The sequence below is a fragment of the Columba livia genome, chromosome 2 (genome assembly GCF_036013475.1).
Source record: "Columba livia isolate bColLiv1 breed racing homer chromosome 2, bColLiv1.pat.W.v2, whole genome shotgun sequence".
NCBI classification, from domain to species: domain Eukaryota; kingdom Metazoa; phylum Chordata; class Aves; order Columbiformes; family Columbidae; genus Columba; species Columba livia.
In genome coordinates, this window is record NC_088603.1 from 118,530,936 (window position 1) to 118,552,208 (window position 21,273).

A 21,273-nucleotide genomic window follows, 5' to 3' on the forward strand; every position below is an offset into this window, starting at 1 on the left:
CTCCTGCTGGAAGTGGTGTAGTTTTTTAATAGGTATAGTGTGACACACAAGTAGTCCTGCCCAGAGGAGAGAAGGATCTGTCTATAATCCATGTGTTGCATCAACAGATGACAGGAAGATTGAAAACTGATTAATGGGAAGTTAATTTAAAACCAGTGATGGTCATCGACATCTTACACTGTTCATTGAGTTTCACAAAATAACTGTTACTTCCAATTTACTTAATTCAGTCTCCAGTATGTTCTGCTAGTAAGTTCTGCTCATAGGGTGGTCTTTTGAAACAGAAGAGAAATACATAGAGAGAAGGAGCAACAAAAGGCTTTTCTAAAAAGGTGATTTCGCACAGATGCCCTTGGAGAAACATAAGTATACACGTGCAAACTTCCATTGTGAAGCCACTGGAAAAAGCTCCTATTGGCTTCTGGAAATCTGAAGGTCACAGCAGTTCAGCTGCTCTGCAGTAAAAAGTGATCTGGTGTCAAAACATTAACACCAGTGCAGAAATCTTATACGCAAAACCCATGGAGCACATGGATTTAGACCAGTGGTTTAAGCCTCTCCTGTTTTAGTCTTTGCATCCTAGCACTCATCTGTTTTCAGTGTAAGGAATCAAGAACGGGACCTTGTTTTCTTAATTACAAAAGATACATCAGTCACAGTTTTCCCTTCTGACCGGTACTGAACTGTTGAATCCTTTCCTTGTCCTTTCATGATCCTCAAGGTTTGAGACCAAAGACTGATTTCAAAGTCTTTCTCAGCAACTCTCATCTGAGATCACTGTGTTTATTATTGAATTTCCTTCCTTTGCTTTTGCACTAACTTTTGATTCATAGAATCATAGAATCATTTCAGTTGGAAGAAACCCTCAAGATCATTGAGTCCAACCATAACCTAACCTAACTCTAGCAGTTAAAATCATGCTGGCTTAAAATTTTAAAAGTAGAATACATTCCATTTTGTTTTCACTCAGGAAGCTGATTAAAGTGAGTTGCAGTGGCAGAGCTTATATAAATCTTCTAAGTCCAGCTTTTCAGGACATTAGGAGATCCATCTTCCTGCAGAGTTTAGGACCTGAGTGAAGATGTGCAATTAGTTTAAAAGGTTTCATTGAGAAATCTCCAGATGTAATTTGCAATAGGCTTTGAAGGGATTCTTCAAAGGTTTGAAGAATTTGAGTTCCTGTAAGCCACCCTGCTGGTATTAGTAGCGTGCTCACAGGTCCTTCTTCCTGAGCTTTTGAAATACAGAAATTCTCCCCATTCTTGCCACCTTGTAAGTTGCTGGATAATTTACAGAACTCATTGATGAATAAAATTTCTCCAGGAGGAATTTAGGAAGATTATTCTTTCATAAAATGCAGGCTCTGTCATCACCCACAGAAAAGTAAGTATCAGCAGCCTTGTCTCCAATATTTTTTAAAAGCTCCTTTGCACAATAGTTATATTGACTTTAACGTGCATTTCTTAAAAAGTAATCTTTTTAATTTATCAATTTATATAATTTATCACACAATCATCTTGTGTGAATACATTGCTTTATACTTAAGTCTTTCTTTTTACAATATACTTTTTTTCAAGTGAGAGGAAAACTACTTTAGCAGCCCCACATCAATATGTGATTTTGAGGACAGTATTCCTCTGTGTAGATTTTCTCCCAGGGCTACATTTGACCAAAAGTCAAGGCAGCTGACAGTGTATTATTCAGGCTGATTTTTAACACCACCAATTCTAGCAGAGTTCAAGCGATAATACCCTCTCCATTTCCTTTCCAACTTTTAACCAAAAGTATACTTGAGATCACACAATTTGAGGTAGTTAACCTGCCTGAGCCCACACCCTTCCCAGGAATGGGGTGAAAGAAAATAGAAATCCCAGATTGCACTTCTTACGTCAATCTTGAAACAGGAATAAAATAAAAAATGGGGGTCCAGTGTTTCCGCGTACATGCTGTCGCTGAGTGTTCTCACACACAGTTAGTTGTTCAAATGGTCTCTTGGAAGTTCCTCAAATTTTATAGATGTCGCAGCACAAAAAAAGAGCCTGATGGTTGTCCTTTGCAGCTATTGGACTGTCTTTTGGATCCCAAAAAGAAAAATCAAACCACTTTCTCTTCTGCAAAGAAGAAAACGAACGCTTGTAGAGACGGAGGAATGGAAAACACCTCATACTGCTTTATCAGCTGCTATTTCCATGGCTGATAAGCATCCACATGAGACTTTTCTCCTCTATCAAAAATGTCTGTGTCTGTCACCTGATAGTGAGCAAAAGAGTCCAACGCCCTCTGGCAGTCCTTTGAACCAAGTGATGGCTCATCCTTTGTAATTAAAATCAAAACCAAAACAAAAAAACCCAAACAAAAAAAGAACAAAACCGAAAAACAAACCCAACAACCCCCCAAAAAACCGGCAACAAAAAAACACCACCTGCTTTTTTTCTTTGCAAACTTCTTGTTTTTGTGAAGTAAAACTGCCACGAAAGCAGCGTTTGTATTTTATGAGGCAAGATGAGTTACATAATTAATTGTTTTGTAAACAAAAGTTTCTCATTAGTTATCAAGGTAGATGAACAGTTAATTGATTTGTATTTTAGACAGGCTGTTTTATTGTGTATCTTCTTTTGTAGCACTCCACAATAACCTAGATGCTGTTGCCACAGGGAGGCATAAAATCACATTAAGATGAAAAGAAACATGAAATTAAATGTGGAGCAGGGGACACGATGCATTTTATTCAAGGCATCCAGTTTCTAGAAAGAGACTGGCAAATTGTGGGGGAAACCTCTATTTTCATTGTGAGGAAATGGATTCATTTAAATGGTTAATACTAACACGGATAAAGCACAGAAATTACTGTAATGCCTATATGCGTCTAGCTTTTACTGTTCAGGAATACACATGTATAGAATCTGGCCTTTTACCGATAGACAAATGGATACGTCTGATGGGTTTAAGTCTGTTTAGCTGAGGTATCTAAACCATTTTCCGAGGATGCTGAGAAATCATTAGAGACTAAAAAGTTCTCTGGCTTGTGTCTGCATAAATTGGTCTCAAGTTCCCTGCATTATTGTCAAATAATTTGCCTTTCCCCCCTGTAATTAACTGTTCTTGCAAATGGACTTTTCATGCTGAAGGAGTTCCATGGGGGGGGAAAAAAAAAGGAAGAAAATATGACTCTCCGAGACTGTCTGCCCCTTTCCAACATTCCTGGCATACTTTTTGCTGCCTTTTCCCCTCTGAAGAGAGAGAGACTTTTGCAAACGACACGACACGTGTTTGCCTAAACCTGATCGCTTTGACTCGTTTTGAAAAAGGCCTGGCTTACACGTACGAGAATACCAAAGAGACTCCAGTCAACCTGAGGAGCTTGCTGGCGCTGAGGTGTCTGACTCACTGCCTCGGCCTTGTACTTTGTGTTCCTGGGCTAAAGCGGTGTATAATTTGGATTTTGCTCTTGCCAGTATCTGTTTGTTTTGAGCGGGCCACGTGAGTTCAGTAAAAAATAGAGCTGGTCAGTTTTGTGCCTTAAAGGATGGGGCTGGTTGTGTGGTAGTTGGTGAAACTAAAATAGACACATTTTTAGGACTAACAGGCAGTTAAACTGGTCAGAGCGCTCAAAAGATTTGGATGAGGAGGCTGGAGAGAAAAACGTGTTTTCTGTTAAGAAGGAAAAACTAATATAAAACAATACTAACTGTAGCTGTGAATCCACATTTTAAAATCTTTATGGGTGACTAAAGAAATTTTCCATTCGCTTTTCTTGGTGTGTGTTTTGACCTACTTCCCACCTGAGCGTTAGCACTCTGGCCTGCTGTAACTTTCTATTCCAAGAACGCAAGAACGACAGTACATTTACTTTGAAAAGTAATGTGATGTGCCTCTATCCATTAGTCATCAATAGCTCTTTTGGTTTCACTCTTTATTTTGTTTTCAATTTGCCAGATCTTAGAGAAGCGGAAAGTTCAGCTACCATGCAAGCAGGACCCTTGGGGAGCAAAATATTTACAGGAGCTGAGGATTTGTTGGAGTGGCTAGAAGGAATAGAAGTGTGGGGAAAGTCACATTTCTCTTTCTGATCAGGGTCCCAGAAATACGATAGTCAGTTGCTGGGATTCATTATGCTCCGTTCCTATGTAATTCTGTGTAAAAAGGTTTTATTTGCAGGGGTAATCCCATAAAACTAACTCGTTTCAAAGTTGTGTTTCCTTTTTTCCTCTCTTTCTTCATCTAATGATCTTTGCTGTTTATCTTAACACAAATCTAGTCAATGGGTTAACCTGCCCTAAAAGTTGAGAGTCAAGTGCTACAACTGGCGTACCGAGTAGGTGGACTAATATATTCAAAAATCACCCTTCTGCTACAGAAAACCTAGCTTAATTTTTATAAAGCATATTGAAATAAACAACAACAACAAAAACCTGGAGGTCTTCTTATTTGAAAAGAGCCCAGATTGGAAAGGACTGCCTTGAAAGATCCATATTCACAGATGCTAACATCTGTCAGAATGTTTTTTGTGGCTGACTTAAATCTGTTTACAGCATTCCATTTGTTTTTTGTGTTTTTTCAACAAAACATTTTAAATGGAATGGTCATAAATGCAAGTTTTAAAAAATTACATTATGTTTCTGGGATGTGATTTTTCAAGTGGGAAATAAACAGGAAATAGGTAACTGAAGTGCAGTAGAGAGTACTCCATAAGATACAAGTTTTCTCTGATTTCTCCTTTTCAGATCCTTCTCAGAAGTGAAAATGTGTGCTTTTAATATTCTTGCAAAGTAGTCTAATTGCTAATTGACAGACTTGTAATAGTTCTCCTAACAGCTGTGGTTCAAGGTCTAATAACCTGTTTCTGCTTTGAAGTCTCTCTTTTTTTTTATCTTTTATTCACAGTTAAGACTCCCTGACACTTGGATTATTCCCTTTTGCTCCACCCTGCTCTATTTGTAATTCTCAAACTGGAGCCACCAAAACAGAGAGTGAGGACAAAAGACTGTTGGATAAACAGCTTTGGTATCACATTGTGCGGCTGAGATTAGATTTTGTTATACATTTAACATGGTATCTTCCCTGTGCTGTTGCGCAGATAGCCCTGAAAGGCTGTTTTCCCTGATGCTGATGCTGCAGACAGATAGATAGAACTTGGGCTTCTTCCAGTGCCACTGTAGTACAACAATTTGTTAATTTGACATTACTGTTTATTTTTTCAGTGCTAAATATTTACATAATCTTACTCTGTCCAAGGGCAAGGTGAAAGCACTGTTATCTGATATACTCTGTACAAATTTTAAAAAAAGGACCTCTCTGCATACACCACCATTTTTCAGCCCTGCGTTGGGAATAGGTGATTAAATAATCTATCATTCTGAAATATGTTGGGGCGATGGTAAAAGCTGCTGATACAGAAAACAGTCTCAAGAAGACAGTAGCCAGCATAGACCACGAGGGATTCGGTCTCTCTGGAAAGCAAATGGGCAGGAGCAAAAACCAGCTGTCAGATGGCCAACATTGTGTGTGCAGGCTCCTGTCTACATCTAGCAAAAAGGAGACACTAGTTGCCAGCTGGTGTTTCCTCCATGCTCAAGTGCTTGGACTCATCAGTGAAGTGTGCACGTCACACCCCCTCCCAAGCCTTTTGTTGGTCACGAAGGAGGAGTAGCTCTACTTATGATATATTCCCCATGATAAAGAAATTGCAGAGATATGGAAATAACATAGAGAGGCAGATAAATGGCATGGAAGCCTCATTATGTAGAGCTGTGTATTCACCACCACTGACCTTGGAACCATACCTTTTCATACCTCCCACATCTGATGTTTGCATACAGGAAGCTGGGGAAGATTTATTGCACCTGAACACCTCATTTCCCGCTGATGTGTGTTTTATGGCTGTATCCACCTAACTGTTTGGTTTTTTTTTTTCAAGGCAATATGTAAATGGAGGGAATGGGAAGAATTATGTAGTCTCCTGTATGTTATCCTATAGTGGAAACCAGTATAGAGAGTAGAAAGCGAACAATTTGGAAAGGTAATTTTCCAGGCCTAGAGCCACAGTCAAGGTATGTGCTGCTCTACGTTGTCTGATTTACACCAGGAATAGTAATTTTCCAGTACCTGTTATTTGTCAAGAATTATTCTAAGATGGCCTACGTAAAAGGTATGGAATCTTTCCCTTGGTTTTGACCTTTCTTCCCCTTGAATTTTTGTATCCCTGAAAGTTATGAGGTTGACAGAACTGAGAGCAGAAATCTTCCATGTGTATTTTACGCCTCTACCTTTCACTGACTACATGACTTCGGTCCTGACCTGAAGGAAGTGTTAAAGTTGTGCTGGAGCTCTCTGAAACTTTTATAAAAGCCAGATTGTGTCTCTGGGATTTGTTTTCCCGCTACCATGGTACAGAAGACAAGGACCATGAGCAGCCATAATGTTATAAATGCCTAGATGGATACACACTGAGCTAACGATTGGAAGAGAAATTTAACCACCCAAATATTGCATGTAATTTTCATGCAGCTTGTGCAGGTAAACACTCTTTGTATGCACAGCCTTAAGTAGCTGCATAGACCAGCGGATGTGCCAAGAAACATCAGTGTAGACTTAATACGATAGCATGTTTCTGAAGAGGAAGATTCTTAGAAATAACTTTTTGTCATCAGCTTTGTAAAAGCTGCTGTTTGGCTATAACAAATCAATACTCCTTGTAAAGGCATTACAAACATATCTTACCCTTTTGGGAAAAAGGATGTCTTTTGTCCCAAAGAGTGTGGAGTCAGGAATACTCTTTCCTATGTGGTTTTAAAGTTATGGGCACACTTAAGTAATTAAGACAAGACAGAGTCTGAAAGGAACAATATTGCTGGGACATAGGCCTGTACGTCTCTGTCTTAAGCTTTTATATACTTTATCTTATACAACACAAAATATTAACGTACAGCAAACAATACAAGTAAAATAAAGCTCCTCAGAGAAGACAATCTTAATTAGTTCTTTCAGTAAGCATTGTGGTTTAAAATTAGTACGTAACTTATAAATGCACTTAACAAAGTTATCTCATGCTCACGTGCCAGTCCTGCCTGGCTGCAGCACCTGCTGGTTCTGTTCAATGTCTCGCAGCCAAAGGCAGTCAGCAACATCACGCTCACAGGGATCCGCTGCAGGCTCTGCTGAAGTCCTCAAACTCATTTTGGTTAATGCCTCAGCTCCCTCTTTGGCTAAAGGGACATTCACAGGGTTTGGGGAACAACATGCTCCTCAAACGAGTAGAGTGATGAGCAAAGGCCTGGGACGAACTTACTGTGTCTTACACTTCACAGTGTAAGGACTTGAGTGGAATGGTAGCTAAAAGAGATTTAGTTATTTTTGTAATTTTAGTCATACAGTAAGAAAAAGTGACCTGATACATACTGCGTGATATATGTTCAAAATGTTTTTGTAACTCAATGAATTCAGCTACTTGATTTGAGGCCTGTGTTTGGCTGCAGCATGAGCTCCTCTGGACAACCTGCTTTACAAGAGCTTAAGGCTAGGACTGAATGCAAAATGTATTTCAGAGAAGGTTCACGTTTAAATGGACCAAGAATTATGTCATGTAGTTCCAGAGTGTAGTTTTTGGTTGTGTTTGTATTGTGGGCTGTGTTTCATTCAATATCACATGATAACAAGATTTCATATACATATTTAAAAAAATATATATTTCTCTGTATCAGTGGTTTCCCAACTTGGGCACTCTTACTTTTGGTGGTATGCCAGTCATGGAGAAGGATCTCAAAGAAGCAGCTCCAGATCCTGCCCTTCTGGAGGTGCTGAGTGAGCCATCGGGCAGTTACCACCAGCCAACTATGGTTGTGCGGCTGCTTACTCCAGCTTGGAGATACTTACTGGTCTGTGCAAGCAGAGGTGGCAGGCCTACACCTGAAAGCTGACTTCATACGGCCACCTCAGAGTGCGGTGAGGGCACTGGTTGCTCCCAGTAGCCTTTCTTGTGTCTGCAGCAGTAGAAGGAAGGAGGCAAAGATGGAACTGAAAGCACTGGGCAGGCTCTCCCTGCTTTTTGGTAGGTCCTCTGCCCAGGACGTTGTCATCCGCTGTTTCACATACACACAAACGCGGATAGCAGGGAGAAGTTTCAGAGCAAGACACAGTTAAAGTCTCTAGAGTGTTTTCACTTTCCCTGCGTTTGTGCTGCAATTTGACACTTTGAAACTTCTGCTCTCACCGCATGATCATGTCTTCTGTACAGCAGCATCATCCTTACCTAGGAGGATGGCTTTAAGGAAATTATTATAACACTATAAAATTATTCTGTATTTCTGAGTTGTTTCCCAACTATTCTAGGCCAAGGGCAGCCATGTACTTAGGAGTGCCTGCCTGGCAGGTGGGGTACAGTCCCTTCCACAGTGATGCAGTCATGGTCCTGATGCAGCATGTCCTGCAGGAATTCCATCTGCAAGGATGCGTTCCCCTCTGTTTCTGAGTGAGTGAACAGAGGAATTGCAGGGAACGTGCCATTAGTGACGTGGGACAGGAGGTTGCACTGGAGTCCCAGATTTTCAGAGGTGGGAATTGTGGTTGGGATCATGGAAACAGAGTCCCAGGTGAGGGAGAGCATGGTAGGTTGTGGGAGAAGGAAGTAATGCATGGAGCTGAGGTCCTCGTATAAGCAATGTGAAAGTGGTCATAAGGTATTAAAATACCATTTTGTGGGAGTTACCTTTCTGTCTGCCCATTAATTTCCCTTGAGCCTGTGTAGTTCCTGCTATGGATTTCCTGAGGCAGCAGCTTTCTCCGCTATTGACTTCAAATATGATCTAGGCATGACAGCTACAGATGTTCTTGTCTTTGTCCTGCAATGATGGGATAACCCATTTTCCCCCACCTCTGAACAAATGCCAAAATTTATAAATTCAGTTTGAAACAAGGAAGAACATGCAAGGAAATTTATTTGATTGGAACAAGAAGTTATGTCACATCTTCAATATAGAACTGTAAATTAATGGGCCATAGTACCATAATGTAAACAGGAAGTGGGAAAACTTGTTAGCAAAAACATTCAGTGCTAAATCTTTGCAAAAATGTTTTTATTTCTTTATTATTGTATTCAACTGTAAGAAAATACAGAACTAGAAGGAATTGTGATGAGCCCAGCGGAGTGGGTAGCAAGCCAGCGTGCGTGGCCTCCCAGCAAAGATCCGAAGATCTGTCTGAGGTCACCTGCTGAAATACAGAGAAGCAGACAAAGTATCTGCTTTCAGTATAAAGCAAACTTATTTTAAAATAGCAGATAAACAGTCCAATAGTCAAAGAGTAATGAAAAATGTTTGTGTGCAGCACGGTTTAATAAAAATTGCTGAGTGACTAAAAATTGCACTTCAATATCCTGATGATTTGGTCTGAACTTGCAGCCCTGGAGTTGCATGCATCCTCTTTTCCATTGAGTGGAAATAAATGTTTTTTCCCTTTTCTGTTTATATACTGGATAAATCTGAGTCTCTTTCTTCTGCAGTTTTGTTTTATATCTGGCACAATAAAAACATAAACCCTGTAGTAAGTTTAGAGAGCACGCAGAACTCTGAACGATGAAGCATCGTTTCTCTGCTCCTTGTATGTCATTGCAGGCATTATTTATTGTCACCAAATTCCTCACAGCAGGGCAGCAAAGCAAGTGATATTACAGCAAAACACAGCAGTATATTGTAAGAATCTGGCTGCGCTCAGCCTCAGGGCAGACTGACATTTTTATGCCCATGGGTCAGCCCCTCGGTTAATAGACATTTCCTTCCTTCATCCTCGCCGTCACGAGAAGCCCGGAGCTCCGGGTTGCGGGAGGGTTTGCTGGGCGGCCACGTGCCCGGTCTCTCCCCCGGCGTCCCCCGCGCTCGGCGCGTCCCTGCACACCCTGTTCGGTAAACAAGCTGCGCGGAACCAGAGCGAGCTGGTTCAGAGCAGCCGGTTCATTCACACAGACCACTTGGAAAGCGATGCCTTTGCGCAGCCCTGACGTACAGGCTGAGGGAAGCGGAGAAGTTAGTATTTATGTTTTCATTAATGCTTTTTATAGCTGCGAGCCAGCTGTAGCTAGTTAGCATTAGCCCAGGACATCTATTAGCGTGCAGACCTCTTACGCAGGATAAAGGGCTTCTGATGGAAACAGAGTTGTTACTCATGGTACTCATGGCTGTGTGTTTACATGAAGGCTGTTTGTGCTGACATAGGATATCTATTAGAACAGCATGCACCTTTTTATTGGACAAATCTTCCAGGATTCGAGAGGATTTTGTGTAAAATCCTTTAGTGTAGCAAATAATGAGATTTGCATCTTCAGATGGCTTATTGCTTTTTTAAAAGCTATTCTTTTTAAATAATGCTTTGCAGCTGCACAGATACAGAAAGTATTTTCTGTTTAGCTTTTAGGATGAGTCGGAAATAAGCAGTATTACTGCAAGTCTTGAACACTCTAGTTTGGACTGCTATATTTTTTGCTATGAATGATGTAAGTGGCTGGCAGTAGCACAGGATGAATTGGACCTAAGGGTTTGGCCCAGAGGAACTGATGGCTCAGCTATCCTTCTCTGGTTTATCCCAGTTCTTGCCTTTTTTTGTTTTCTTCCCCTCTTCTTCTGGAAGACAGTTAGTCAGAAGGGTATTTAAAAATAAATAACTAAAGCAACTGCAAAACAGAGAATGAGGAAGGCACAAAAAGTGCTGGCTTTAATGCTCCAGTATGACAAGCACCGTGGTCTCTGGTATTTGCGTCAATATGACACTTTCCTTTTCCGGTCAGTAAGTGTTCCCCAAACAATTCTGACAGCTCTGCTCCTCCAGGCAATGGCAGAGGCACATAAAGAAGAAGTAGGAAATTTTTGTCTATCCTCTGCTTTGCATTTCTGTAGAAGGTGTGGAATGAGCTTATTGCTTTCTCACAGCTAATTTAGTCATTTTAATAGTTAAAGGTTTGGAATGGAAAGTTTCAGGACTGGCTTCCCACTCAAGTTTTCCTCTCCTGAGGAAGGTAGATTGCACTGAAGACTATCACTGCTATTCCTGTTCTTCCCAGGTGTTTTGCCTCTACTTGCAGTGTGTTTTACAGAGACTAGAGAAGATTTCTGAGCCATTGTTAAATGGTCTCAGCATGAATTTCCATTCCTCTTATCTTTGTCACAGTCCCACCGATTATCAATGATGAACAACTTCAAGTCCAGGGGAATTCAGAACTTCATTGTAAAAAGCTTTAGTTTGCCTTGTTAAGCCTAGTCTCCTCATTAAAATGTTGATTACATCAGCCATCATCATGTCAGAATTATACCTCGACAGTTCACAAAGAGAAGCTTTATAATGCTGTTCTTCATCTGCACAACAGTATCTGTATGTGAAACTGCCCGAGTAGCCCCAGATGCCAGTGTCAACTCACATGGTTGAACTATAGTCTTACAAAAAGTCACGTTATCTCCCAAAATTGAATCACTTCTAATCTCCTGTTCAGATAAATTTCCTCCACCCATCCATTTAGGTACACCACCCTTAATGATCCACTTGAAAAGAATGTGACAGGCTCTGGGAAGCCCTGTGAGACTGTGGAAGCACAGCTCATGAATTATGCATGTTCCAGTGCCTACAGCTGTACCCTCAAAATGCAGGTGGGAAAACTTATATCAGCAGTATCTAGACTTCCTACAGAGTGTGTTCTGTGATTTGGCTCTGTATTACCTTTACAAATATGGGCCAAGGCTCAGTTCATTCCAGTTTCAAAGTCAGCCAGTCTTTTGAGGACCAGAAGAGTAATTTCTTACTCAGGCAAAGTCAAGCTTTGATGTGCTCACATTCTTCCTTTTAATGCAAACCAGCAAAATTGTGCTGGAAAGTTTTGTGCCATTTGGTAAATCCGCTGGAGACTTTTGTTCATTGTGACCTGATAGAAAACATTTTTGTTCGTATTTACTGTTCTCATAAATGCTTCATAAGCAGTTTTTGTGATGTACATGGAAATGACCTACCTGGTGTCATCACGTGCTGGCCCTTGGGCTTGTTTTGAATTGTTCTCATGTTCTGCTGTTCAGGGTCCTTTCTCATTTTTTCCTCATGCTCTTCTGATTGAAACTAAAACCTCTGTGCAAGAACAGCTGGAGGAATGTAGAGATTTGGGAAAAGAAGTTTTCTCCCACACAGGTTTTCCCATAAAGACAGCTGGGACAATCAGCATTGTGCTACTAGCTTTAGATATTGTGGACATAGATGGGTGTATCAGATACTGTATTACAGGACTGTGTAGCCTGAAAAGCAATGTCTTTCTCCTGCAAACAAAGGTGTTTTAGTGTTTTCTCAAAGTCCATGCTTCTGTGATATGTAATTTAAGGCAGACATAGCCAGATCCTGACTGAGTCAGTCTTCTGTTCTCTTTAATTTATGGGTCTTGCTAGTTTTTCCAAAACACAAACAACATGTGTTTAAAGGTAAAGAGGCATTTTTGACCCAGGAAAGGCACCTGGCTACAGCTTGGATTTTACCATTCCTCGAATGCTGTGATAGCACAGGATAGTACATTATTATGCTCTGCATCCAAGTGTAATATTTTTGACCAGATCTGGCAGGGGTTTTTCCCTGATTTTTCGGATGACATTTTCTCATGGCTTGAGGATGGTCTTTTTCTTGTGTGTTCTGTCTGTAGCATTCTAATGAGGCACATGATACATGGGAGGCATGGATAGGAGAGAGATAAAGCTGCAGTTTCTGTCATCAGGCCATGCTGGGTTGACAACCACTAATTTTATCTAATCTATTCACTATATACATTACTCCTTACTGTGAGTAATTGCCAATTCCCTTCTCTTGGCCCCTTTGCAAAATAGTTTAATGCATCTTTTCTCTCTCTGTATATATATGTATTATATTAGTGTATTTCAGATCTCAGAAATAATCAGGTTGCCTGCTTAAAAAAAAGGAGATGGTTGTCTTGGGATACAGATGTCCAAATGAAATGGATGCTGAAGAAGACTGAGCATTAAGGAGATACTGGAACTGGAGACCTTGTTGGTGTGGTTGTGGAAGCCATCCATACGTACTACAACACTGATAAAGATAAGAGACAGCAGGAAAATTTAACACTGATTTCTGCAGATTATTTGTGTCACCTATTGTTCTCTACACACTCACATTTTTGCTTCATAAAATCATAAAATCATTTCAGTTGGAAGAGACTCTCAGGATCATTGAGTCCAACCATAACCTAACCTAACTCTGACACTAAGCCATGTCTCTAAGAACCTCATTTATACATCTTTTAAACCCCTCCAGGGATGGTGACTCCACCACTTCCCTGGGCAGCCTGTTCCAATGCCTGACAACCCTTTCTGTGAAGAAATTTTTCCTAATATCCAATCTAAACCTCCCCTGGTGCAACTTGAAGCCATTTCCTCTCATCCTATCGCTTGCTCACTTGCTACTTGGGGGAAGATCCTTCTGTTAAAATTTGCTAAGTATGTGAGCAGTCTAAGTGAACTGTTACGTATCTCATGTGCCTAGTCTGATGGGGCGTAAACCTGATGAAGATTTCTAGACATTTCTATGATAATTGTCATGTGTAACTTACAGCAGAAGAGTGAAAAAAATCTCAGTTATTATTCATATGGTGCCATTTACCAATAATAGTTTTTCATTTTTATTTCTATTTGGAAACACTGAGCTAAGCTTCCAGACTAGTCTCAATTGGTGGTCTCTGCTAAAATGTAAGTTACAGTGTCTATAAACCAATTGTCACTTCATGTTGAGCACTGAAAACTATCAAATGGAAACAGTCTTTATATACCAGTGACTTTGACAACATCTTAACTACCCCTTTTTCCCCCAGTTATCAGTGACCTTTAACTACCAGTTTCCTCCACCAGACAAGTCCCATTTTCTCAGTCCACCACATCTAAAATCTAAAAACTCAGATGTTTTGTTCTCAGTGGTACCTCTTCTAGTATATTTGAGTGTGTTCTTGCAATTAGCCAAACTCACAGGTTTTCTTCATCCTGCTGTGAAGAAAGTGTTGGCTGACCAGGCTTTTCTAAGTAGGGGAGGAGAAGGGAAGGTAAGATTGGAGTAATGTTCCCATACTGGGAACCTTAGGTCAAGGGTGAATGTACAGAAAGGTGTTGACATCTTGGGAGAAGCTGCAGGCAGTGAGAGTGATGGTCTTGTTGAGCAGCTTCCTTGGGGACTTGGCAGGTTGGTGATGTGTGAAAGATGTGGTAGGGTTAATTCTTTTAATGAGCAAGTGCTCAACTATGCTTCCAGTCACCAGCTCTTCTGGCCTGTGTCTGCTAAACCGTCCAGTAGGGGAGTGGAAAAATAAAAAAGAAATCCAAAGCAAGCTCTTTTTATTATGAAATTATGACATTTTTGGTTTTCAATATAACGAGTTGCTCTGAAAATTCAGAGCCTTCAGCCCAAGCCCCTCACTTCCTCCACTGCCCCAGCAATGCAAAAGAAGAAAGCAGATAATCATAGTTTTCCTCTTTGCTGAAGGCTTACCTATATGCAGAATTCACAGGGAGATGAATGCCAAATATCTGGGGTGCACATTTAAACTCTGTTCATTTCCCACAGTTAAATTATGCACATATGCACATCTGAAGGGATTTTAGTCTAACTAAAGATTCATGCCAGAAAGTTGTTCAGCTTGTCCAGTGTTTTTCTCACTAAATGCTTCTTGAGTCACCTTCCATCTTTTGCCTCTTGGTCTAGGGACTAAGAGTTCTGTGTTTATCTTCATATCAGCAGTAGCACTCAAACTGGGTATGAGAGCTCCTGCCAACCCCTCCGCCCCTGAGAGGCAGGAGAGAGGGAGGACCGGGGAGGAGGCAGGGATGCTGATGCCATAGGGGAGTGGAGTGGAAGGGGACATCTGGGTGGCGGAGGTCAGGAGGGCCATGGGGGAAGGTGACCCCATGGGAGACGGCTGCTCTCACAGGGCTGGGCGTCCGCACAGGCAGAGAGCAGGAGCCCAGAAAACGTGGCTCCTGCTGTTGCTGAATCCCACCCTGCCAATTCTCCATGGAGGCCTCTAGCATGGGTTCAGTAGCTCCTGGCAGCCAAGGGCTCTCTGCATTGCTCATTTGTCCTTTGGCTAGAGCTCACGAAGCACAGCTCCATCAACAGCTTATCACATGCTCTGCTCTTCTTCCTGAAGCAGCACATGCCCTCTCTCCTTTCCCCTACTTTGTGGAAGGCTTAATTGTGAACTGCTGTTTCAGAACCCTACGGTTTGCTTGGCTTCTTACCCTATGTAAGTGCATTCCCTTGCCAAAGAACTAAAAATCTGTTATTTTTAAGACGTGACAATTAAGGTGATTGCAAAATGGCTAGAGGAAGGATGAGTTCGAGTTACGTCACTGGGACCATGCAATATCTCGGCAAAGACTAATGCAGCACAAAATGAAGTGTATTTACAAGCATGTGTAGTGTTTGTGAGGTGGAAGCAACCTCTGCCTATCGATAGTCTGATACTTTCCATTATGAAAAATTCTCGTGACCTTTTATTTGCAAAGCTGTTTCAACCCCATTGTTTGCCATAGACTTTTGATATTCAAAGGGGAATGCCCTCAAGGTAGGAAAATACCTTGTTTTCTTTGGCAGCAGCTATGGCTGGCTCTAGCGTGGAAACAGTTGTGGTTGCAGAGGGAGAAGAGGGAGAGAGAAGAGAGGTAGAGTTTCCTCCTTCTGCCGAAGAGGTTCATGTCACTTGAGGCAGGAAATATTTCAAGATGAGACAGATAGTTAAAGTAAAGCTCTTCTCAGACCATCCTCTGAATTACAGCATAGACTACGTGGTCCAGCTGTCTCTGTAGAAGCGTCGCACGGTACTTCCCATGCATGTGGAGCAGCAGCTTGGGTGGCACTTACTTATAGTCAGGCCCAGGGCTGGCAGCTTCCCACTCTCACCCAGCAGTGGACTCCAATGTTCCCCTTTTCAAATCATAACAGACTCTTCAAGCTATAGACTCTGCTAATGCAAATAGAGATTCTCTAACCATATATTGAGAAGCACAGGTGCAAAATACTCAGAAGAGATGTAGTACCAGATTTCCTGCAGTGCAGAATATACGTCCTAAAAACTGGATGTGTCATCTGTTGATTTCAGAGCACTTAACCTTGTCACCTTCAGACTCCTAAGGCTGGAAGGGTTTATAAGTTTTGTTTATATTTGCCTCATGCATTAAAAAAAAAATCAAACCCACAATGACTTAGAGTGTGTGGGTTTTACATGTGTATTTATACGTATGAGTGATACATAGAAGCTGTGTGTTTATTCTTTCTAGACCCATGTTTTCTCTCAGAGCAGCACAGCCTCTTGCAGTTCTGATTTTTGGATCAGACTACTCTTTCCATTTTCTGCTGGTTTTTCTGTTGTCACAGTGCAAACTTCACATTTCTATACTAGCTAGTTTGCAGTCAGTATACAATTTCTTCATGCATTTAAAGTCATATCTTTTTCTCTCTCCCCAGTTCAGTATTATACAATAGAAAGAGATGAATGTTGCTAAATAGTCACTATTTGTTTTCAGAATTGATGTGCCGTGTAAAGCAAATAATTGCACATACAAATAGCACTGGTGCTCACAGCTATTTCTCTTGGATACGCAAATAAAGGTTTTACACACTTGTAAGGTCACATTTTGCTTGCATAAATGATCTTGTTGCACTATGTGCAGTGTGGTCTTCCAAGCATTGTGGGGAACATAAAAAATGTCAACACTACATTCAGATCATTTCGGTATATGGCATACAATATATACCACTTACAGAACATGTGGAATAGGGCAGTACAATGATTAGAATTTTATTCAGGAATTTGTATTTCTTTTGGCTGTTTCATGTTTAAAGCAGTTTGTACATTCAAGGTGAAGAAAAGTTTTCTCTGAACAAATCAGCTGATCTGGGCTAAGGAGCTGCTTCTCTGAAAGGAGCAGAGAGATTGGAAAGAACACCAAAAAGTAACATTGGAGGTGTGGAGGAGTAAGGAGAGTCAAGGGCAATGCGGGACCAGTTCTTGAGGAGTTGTGCTAGAGCTGAAACACGGCAGTGGTCACTGATGCTCTTCCAAAAGGTGAGGACAGAACACTGTGTGCAGAGGGTGGGCTTGGGACCAGCGTCTTCTCTTTGCTCTGTATTAAAAAGGTATAGAGGACATCAAGGTATAGATACAGAAAAATAAATCCCAGAATGTGTTAATCTGCGGGCAGGGATGGAAAAGGGAGGTGGGGAAAGAGAATGTGGGAAAAGAAGGAGGTGAACATTCATTTTTTTTTACTGTGGTTTGAAAGTTGCGCCTAGCATTAATTGATGAGGATTTGGTTAAGTGGTAATTGAGTAACAATGTATTAATCAGATAATCATTAATTCTGACCAGATAACGAGGGAGGTTAGGAGAAACTGTGTGTTTAAACAAGCATGATTTTCCCTGAGAGCAACTATCTATTAGAGGGGCTGGAGAGAGTGGGCTACTGGACATTGCAGTTTTGCTTTGTTTGTCAACTAATTCTTCAGACCCCGATTTAGCTGGTTTTCACAGTGGATTGACCCAGGATTTGACCTTGCTTCCTTTTCGTCCCTCGCTCATCTTCTCCTCAGAGGTTGTGTGCACCTTCATTGCTCATGTCTGTGGGTTGCTGGGATTTTCCCACTTCTAAAATGCATCTCTCTGTGTCATTCTCTTAAGTTGATGCAAACCACCAGCCAAGTGTGAGTAATTCTTTATGAGTAACTGAAGAAACCTTATTTTGAGTAAAAGAACATTTTAAAGCTTATATAGCTGAGAAGGGGAAGGAAAGGTGAAGTGACCTCTATGTGAAGATACTTTCCTTTAATTAAAAAAACAAACCAAAACAACAAACCCTTCATCCTGTAGGGCTTTTAGGTCTTGATTACATTGTCAGGGTCTTTAGGCTTTCTTCATCTTTCCACATCTTGTAATTTTGCTAACAGCCCTTGATATTATGATAGCGACAAAATACAAGAATTCAGGTAATTGCATGAACAGAATACTAAAAAAAAAAAATATTCCTTATAATTAATTTTTTCCATCCATAAAGACTTATACGTACCTTCTTGCTTTAAACTAGCATAATGGTGATAAACTAGCATTTCTGATTATATTTAAAGCTGTCTGGTGAATGTTTTAAACAGGTGAATAAAAAATTCACCTTGCCATTCACTTGTTGGAATAGTCTGAGGCTGGCTGTTTAGAAGAGAGGTTAGGTAAAAGGCTGAGGAAAGATGTTGCTATTTGAATATTTGAGGTGATGATTCATTTCAGGCCTTAAATGAATAAATATTTTTTAACTAGCATATGTTTATTTAGGTCCAGATTATAATTTATGAGTTGCTTGACATTCCAAAAAACAGGCAACAAAAGATTCCTTATACATAATTTTAAAAGCTGTGGCAAACAGGTAGGATTATCTGTTTCATGGTGTCATAATATCTCGATGTTTTGGCATTTTACCCTTTTGTCGTTTCCTAGAAGAAATATAGTAAGCCACATGCAAATAAGTTTTTTATTAAAAAAAAAAAAATAACAAACCACACTTCATTTTGGCCGTATTTTAAATATATTAGGCAACGGTTGGCCATGTTCTGAAATCTCCAATGATCTGAAGTGGAACGCAGCATTTTATCATTCATCAGTAAGAAGCTTCAATTAGTGCACCAGCATTTTTGAACAAATATGATTAATGCTTGAAGTCATCTGACTAATAATACCAGATAATGAGTCCTCCCAGTTTCCCTGGAGAAACAGGCCATCATTTGACTTGTGGAATAGTCAAACAAGTATGGTACTTGAGGCTTTTTGAGAAGGATCAATCATTTAGTTCCCAGGAACTCAGTTCCCATTAGTTCTACTCCCAGGAAAACGTTCCTTTTTCTCCTGTCAGTTCTGGTTTTGAATTGTTTTGTGTTGTCCTCAAAGGGCAAACGGTATGATGACACCTTTACACGTAGTTGTGGTGGCACACACTGCTGTGAAATTAATTCTGCCATATATTTCTTGTCTGCTTTTTAAGAAGATTAAATCTTCGGCATATGTTTCCATTGGACATCTGAGGAGCAAAATTTGCTTTATTGTTAATGACTTTTCCTTTTACAGGTATCACACCTTTACGGAGGTACCATGGAAAGAAATCTTCTAGATGTTTGCCTGACTTTTCAGGAAAACATACACCCTAGGTTTTGCTATACCAACTGTGCCCCAGAATTATTTTTGAGCTACATTGGGGAGTTTATAGGAAGTTGCATCAATTATTGGAAGTACTAATAAAACTTTGGCCATACCATGGTCATGATAAAATTCTGAAAAGCTGCCTCACCTTTGCAGCCTGACTGGAAGGAGCTACCAGGTGGCTCTCAGGGGTCTCTTACGTGGTCCAGACTCTTCAGTCTTGACAAGCAGAGAGGGAACAGGAGCAGAATGCCCTTCCTAAGGAGCCAGAGAAGAGCAGCTTTGGAAATTATTTGCTGCTGGGGAAATCTGTGTACTCTCTGGCATACCCACACGCTATACATTCAGGAGCTGCTCCTGGGTTAGCTGCATGTTTGGAATGGCTATTTCAGGATGATTTCCTACAGTTGTTGAAGTCAGGAGATGTAAATGGTGCAGGTTTAATCCTGGGATAATAATATGAAAGTCATTAATTTAGTGATAATGAAATCCATCTGCATGTGCAGGGAAGCAGGACGTGGCATTCGGTCTCTTGGCTCAGGAGCCATTTGGCATGCATAGTTTTGTGGATATAAGGGAGAGGAGGAGGTTATCTTCTGTTTTCTTAATAGTTAAAATCACATAAGGTTTGAACTGCAGCAGGGGTGGTGTATGTGTGGTTGAATTTTCTGTGGAGAAAGTATATATCTTACCTTGGTCAGAGGAGGAAGAGAGCTTTGATATCACTCATCCACACACAGCCAGGCCAACGTGTTCCTGCTCGCCGAGTTAGAGTAAGGTTCTGCTCTCTGTACACACTGATCAAAACACATCTGATAGAGGTTCTTAGATGTTCCTGTAGATTTCTCAAACTTAGACAAATGAGCAAGCGGTAGTGCCGAGGGCTAAAACCAGGAGAAAAACCTGTGTTCTGCCTTTTGTTACAACCATGCATATTGTCCTCTTGAGCCTTAGGCCCATCTGCAGGATGGCTTCTTCCACTGGGGTGAATAAACTGTGTTTTGTATTTGTTTAAAATTCTGAAATCTTCTGCAGACAGAACATGTTTCATATTTAGAGAGAAAATCTTCAGATGGGCTTCATCTTTCAGGAGTCCTTTGGAGCAAGAATGTTTAAAACATTGTGTCATAAAATGAATTGCAACAACCAGCTCTCAGAGGCTACTGGAGTTCAGTGAGAGGTTTGGGAAGTGACCAGCAGTTATGTATTACATCAGGTGTTGTAATAAGTATCATTACCCTTGTAAGTATTTCACTTCCTCTGTAATGCTAAATCTAAGTGCAAGTGTCCATAGGATCCAAATAATTACTACTATATTATCACCATATGATGGAGCAGCCTATTTGGTGTGCATATTGACATATGGGTAATGCTGTCCCTATATGAAAATAAACGTCGTGTGAGTTTGCGAAGGATAAACAATGAAGAGAAAATTAGTTTCACAATAATAAAAGCTCCGAGTGCCTGTCAGAAAGGAGCCTCATTTGCCTTGCTGAACTTGATAGTTGAAGACCACCCTTAGCATTGTGTGGAGGGGTTGTTTTTGTTTCTATTTTGCCTGCTACCTTTGTGAGAGGAAATATTTAATAATTTTTTCCCATGAATGTTTTCCTGTAGCTCTCCGAAATTAAGAATGTCTCACTCTACAGGAATGTGAACTAAAAACCAAATAAAGCTTGTAGGCTTCACAACACAGTCATTCCTGCCAGTGCTCTGGCCTGTGCTTAGTGATGACCCAGAGTCTGACGATTTATATCCATTTAGTTCTTTAAAAACAGCAAACATTATTTATTTTCATTTTTTTCCCTTTAAATGAGCAAGAGAGATCTTGCTGGTTTTGTCTCTACCTCCTGATTGTAAAAATGTTCACATGGGTAGTATTTTGCTTATTATGAAAAAAAAAATTAACTGTTCATAATTCGTGTAAATACAAAGTGATAAATGAAAGAAAACCGTGTTTTCAACAGTCTCATTTACCAGCTGATCTGCCTGAGTCTCAGAAGAGGAAATGCTAAAAGTAAATATGTTCATTTGAATGATAATTTTTCACTCTAGTATATTTCAACAGTTGCAGATATCACTGG

The 21,273-nt window shown here is 40.5% G+C and overlaps 1 protein-coding gene across 3 annotated transcripts in view; it reads left to right on the plus strand.

The window, feature by feature from the left end:
• SPIDR (scaffold protein involved in DNA repair) overlaps nucleotides 1-21,273 on the plus strand; it is a 212,735-nt gene that overhangs the window by 141,029 nt on the left and 50,433 nt on the right. The window lies entirely within an intron of this gene.